Here is a 5,598-nt window from a genome sequence, read left to right as displayed (position 1 = left end):
ACAAGAAAGAGCTCTTAGTGTCACTTTTGCCAGTGCTCTGAAAACTTCAGTTCAACTCACAGCCTCAGTCAAAAAGGCTAACAGAATGTTAGGAACTATTAGGAAAGGGACAGACAGTCAGAAAATATAATAATGCCCCTAGATACATCCATGCAATTACCCTCATAAGTGCCTGAGCTCTACTACCGATGCTAGCATAGGTTTGCCTTCTTACAGGAATGATTTCCCATCATGCCTTGCGGTGGGGAGGGTATTAGTCCTTTAAATCCAGCAGAAAGAGCACACTCCAGTTCTAATACAACCAATTTGCAACTGGTTGCTGCATTTTTCCTTTCTTCCAGCTGGTAAGTGCTCCTTCTCCTTTTTATGTTTTCATATTCATAGCATTTAAGTGCAGAAGATCAGCTAGTTTGACCTCCTGTATATCATAGGCCATTAAATTTCACCCATTTATCTCTGTATTGAGCACAATAACTTGTGTTTCACTAGAGCATAACCTGAGTTTGGCTAAAGCATATATTCCAGAAAGCCATCAAGAGCTGGAGAATCCACCACTTCCCTTGGTAGGCTGTTCCAGCAGTTAATCATCCTCACCATAAAAAAATTGTGTCTAATTTCTAATTGGAATTTGTCTCGCTTCAGTTTCCAGCCACTTGTTCCTCTTATGCCTTTCTCTGCTAGATTAAAGAGCCTTTACTTACACACTCTAATCAAGTCACCCCTCACTCTTCTTTTTGATTAAATAAATTGAGCTCTTTAAGTCTTTTCACTGTAAAGCATTTTCTCCAGCCCTCAGATCATTTTTGTGGCTCTTTTCTGGCCCCTTTCCAATTTTTCAACATCGTTTTAAAAATATGGACACCAGATCTGTACTCAGTATATCACCAATGCGTTATTGAGGTAAAAACTCATCTCCTTACTCTCGCTTCTGTCTCTTATTCTTAAGAAACTAGCATCTTTTCACAAATGTCAATAGTGTAATTCAGAGAAATAGCTATTAGGTCATCTAGTGTATTTGACCGAGCGTACATGATCCCTCTGAACAATATGCATGTGTAGACTGAATTTCTACTGAAGCCAATGTTAGTTTTGCCTGTGTAAGGGCTCAGAATGGCCTTCAGGATTTGTACTCTATTAAAAGGGCTAGATAATGGCATGATATTTTCAGTTACATAGGCCAAGAAAGGGGTAATTGAATCTTGTGCATCAGAGAATATTGGTTGGTCATCTCAGGTACTACTAGGAATGAAATAGCACAAGCCTTATCTAGGCTAGGGTTAAAATGTTTGTTTTAGCACATGTCAGTTAACGCATTCCAATTAACGCCTTTTAAAAGTCTTATGTAAACAAGGCACACTGCCTTTAACTCATGCTAAGTGGGTTGTGTTAAGCCCTATGGTGTTAAAGTCTAGACTGCCTTGTCTACATTAGCATTTCAAAACTTGTTCTTTAGAACAAGTTAGCTAAGGGATTGTTTATAAAGGGAAGTTATTCTGGAATGGGGTAGAGTTTGAATTTAAAGTACTATAGCTGTCCGGAAATAAGAGTGTCCGCATGGGGAGCTCTTCCAGAAGGTCCATGGTAGAATAGTTACTCTGGAATAGTTGTGCTGGTCAGTTTCCCCATGTAGACAAACCCTAACAAATTCTAGCTAGCACCCCTTGAAATACAAGTCTGGACAAAGTCACACACATCCTATACAGCATTATACAGCTAGCCAGGTCTGATAGGCTGTTCCACTGAAAGCCCATTCTAGTGTGAGAAATCTTATGCTGAAAATTTTACAGATTGGTCCCACGAGTGGTTTACTTCTTATTCCCTGCTGAGTATATTTGATTTTCTTTCCTTTTTGGGGGAGGAGGAAGGAGAACTCCTACACTCTATAGTGCTGATTGCTGATGTTAAAAGCCTATTCACATGCCACAAGAGAGAACATAGAACAGTCAATGTAAGAGGAAAGGAAGCACAGCAGTGAAACACCAGAAAATGGGATTAAAAATAGAGACCAGAGGGAATTTGTCAGAATCCTGGAACTCTGTCCAAAAAGAAAACAAAAACTACAGCCAAATGAGGTCAACTCTGAAGCCTGCAATGAACTAAAAGGGGCCGGGAGAGTAGACTTTTTCCCTTGATAACATTTCTTACAAAGTATATCTGTATTGACTAAATTTGTGTGTGTTTCTCTCCATATGTGTGCACTGGGTACTATTTATAAATTAAATTTAATTCAGCAACTATGGCTCAGTTCCTCAAAGGTATTTAGGCATCTAACTCCATTGTAATCAATGGGAGTTTGTTGCCTAAATGCCTCTGAGGGTCTGGCCTTTGTATGATTCCTCCCAAACTTGAACATTCCAAAAACTTTCCAGAGTTAGCCCCATCCCAGAGATGAACAGATCTGCATAGCTTCCAATACACAGGCAGCTGCTGTTGTAAGAAAACCCAACGATTCTATAGTTCTTTGCTAGGTTCAGGTGATACTTTGTTAATATTATTTAAAAATGTCTTTTGTGAAGGTTAGTAAATGAATAAATCGCTCACCTAAGAGAGTGACTAGTAGCCAGATATTCAGTCAGGGCTTGTACAAGTATCTCACAGCTTTTCCAGTGCTCATCCTTTATGAATTGCTGTTCTTTGACCAGACAGTCTGAAAGTGGCAATGTTCTCATGCACATAAATGTGGTTGGGTGGAGACAGGGCCGGCGCAACCCATTAGGTGACCTAGGCGGTCGCCTAGGGCGCTACAATTTGGGGGGCGGCGACAGCGGCGGCATTTCGGCGGCGGGACCTTCCGCCACCTAGGGCGGCAGAAAAGCTGGCGGCGCTCCTGGGTGGAGACAATCAAACTCATTTGTGATCAGATCAGCATTTGACCTCTGGTCTCCGGCGACAAATGACTAGTGGATTATTGTACCATATCAGTAGTCCTAGACCCACTTGCCCTCTGTTGAATTGTTTATCGGGATTGCCTATCCAAAGAACAAGGTAGGAATTGTTTAATGAGGAGATATAGCAAAGTCTATTAAACACAGTAAAACACATTGATAAAAATGAAGCCAGATGGTGGCTCAGCAGCGGGGATTTTTCTAAAGTGAATTTACTGCCTCTGACAGATCCCGGATTGACGGCCCTGTTACCCACCCAGTTACTGTTTACCCACAAAATAGGATAGGCAACAGCAGTGCAAGATTCTAACACTGCCCCAGCCAAGACATGCAGCCATCACTTGTAGTGATGAGACAGTCATCTTCTTTCTAGGCCCATTAAATCTTTACCCAATTTGAGCAAATTACAGACCAGGGAGCCATTTGTATACACTTTGCACTGCTTTGATGCCATAGAACATCTGTGAGTTATAACTCTTAGTCACAATCAATCAGGGCTAGATTTGAACCAACAACCTACAAATGTATCACTCATAAGGCTATCATCAGTCTCCTGAGCCATCCAGCAGCAGTTTTCTTTCAAGCACAAGAATTCCAGGTGATGAGGCAAATTTACTGGTGCACCTCATAAATGACCTTAAATGTTTTGGAGAAATTTTGTTTGGGGAAAAAAGAAAGCCCCGCTCCATTAAAAAGAAGGAAAAGAGAGGTTCCCCCACAATAACACTATTTTTCACAGCATTTCTATAGTCTAAAGAAAAACCTCTCTAGTTCACAACCTTCAGAGACATTCCTAAAACACAAGCTAGCACAGAGAACTAGAAGGGCAATCCAAAATTGTATGTACGTCTTTTCTTGCAGCTCACCCCTTCCCCTCAACTGACCTTAGAAAAGAGTAAAATATGTACAACTTGGCTATGTGACAGCAAAGGATGGGGATGTGATGCCATGACATGTATGTTGAGGAGGATGAAAACGCCATGGAGAGAAACGTTTTTAAAATTTCTTTCAAAATCAACTTAAGGTTCACAGTCATTTGCAAATATTTTTGGAGAACTTGGTTTGAGTTGCCAGTCAAGCTCTAGAGTTTTGGGAAGCCATACTCCATGGCCTGGCATCATATCAACCAAGACCAAGCACAATTTGGCATTTTTGGCTTGCACTTTGAGTTTTGGTGGGTTCATTAAATCGAAAATTCAAAGCAAAACTCAGGAGTATCAATCCAGGTGAACCAGAACTGGATGATGGTTCATGCAAAATGGAACAGCCCACTTTTCTACAGCTCTACTTAGGCTCCATTTGTGACAGGAAACCATGACTACAGTGTCATGGCAATTGGTCAGATGGTCACTGAAATATTCTTGGCCATGCTTTTTAGGAAGTGAGAGTCCCTACTATCATTTATATGAATAGCACACGCTCAATGTCATATTTAGCTGGAGAAACACATTTGGATAGGGGCCAATTTTTTCCCTTGGTTATATACCTCATTGGCATCAAGAAGGGTTGAATTGATGAGAAAGCCTTCCGTTGGCTTCACTAGGCTTTGAATCAGGGCCTATCACAGGGGTCAGCAACCTCTGGCATGCGGCCCACCAGGGTAAGCACCCTGGCGGGCCGGGCCAGTTTGTTTACCTGCCGCGTCGGCAGGTTCGGCCGATCGCGGCTCCTACTGGCCGCGGTTCGCCGTCCCAGGCCAATGGGGGCATTGGGAAGCGGCGTGGGCCGAGGGATGTACTGGCTGCAGCTTCCCGCCACCCCCATTGACCTGGGACGGCGAACCACGGCCAGTGGGAGCCGCAATCGGCTGAACCTGCCGATGCGGCAGGTAAACAAACTGGCCCTGCCTGCCAGGGTGCTTACCCTGGCGAGCCGTGTGCCAGAGGTTGCCGACCCCTGGCCTATCTAAATGGCCAGTAGAAGGCTTTGCACATTGCCTTCAATATGCTTTCGATCAGGCCTTAATAAGGGGAGAATTTGGACCTCATCATATTGTGTCTACTGAAAATTTTAAAACAAGTTTCATAGTCAGTCAGCTTTAGATGTAATTGGAGAAACAAATATATTTTTAAAAATTTTCATAGATAATTAAAGCATGTCTTTCTGGGTACGTCTAAACTGCAATAAAAAAAACCCATGGCACCAAGTCTCAGGGCCCAGGTCATTTGACTTGTGCTCATGGGGTTAAAAATAGTGGTATAAACATTCAGGCTTGGGATGGAGCCCTGAGATCCAACCCCCTCCCAAGGTTTCAGAGCCTGGATGCCAGCCCACGTCAGAACATTTACTCTGGACTTTTTAGGCCTGCGAACCTGAGCCCCACCAGCCCAAGTCAGCTGACCCAGTGTGCTGCAGTGCAGGTCCTTTACTGAAGTGTAGATGTATCCTAAATGACAATCAAGGCATTTACCCTTTTAGCTCAAGCTTGTTGTAGTCCCCAAGTCTAAACAGGACATAGGGCATATTATTCAGAAAGAAAATTAAGTTCCTAACTTTAAGAACTATAAGTAATTCACAGCTTTTGGAAGGTTGCAAAAGAGTCCCCTGCTGGGAGACTGAAAGGATCAATGCTAGTGTTTTTCTGTGTAACTAACTTGAAATAAGGTTTTCATTACCTCTCCTTATTTGATGCATTGGGAACCAAACCGCATATGAATTGCTAACTATGTTTGTCAAAAGAAGGAAACAAAATCCCCCAAGAACATAGCCAAAT

This window comes from Emys orbicularis, chromosome 1 (assembly GCF_028017835.1).
Source record: "Emys orbicularis isolate rEmyOrb1 chromosome 1, rEmyOrb1.hap1, whole genome shotgun sequence".
NCBI lineage: Eukaryota > Metazoa > Chordata > Testudines > Emydidae > Emys > Emys orbicularis.
This window is presented reverse-complemented; position numbering follows the sequence as displayed.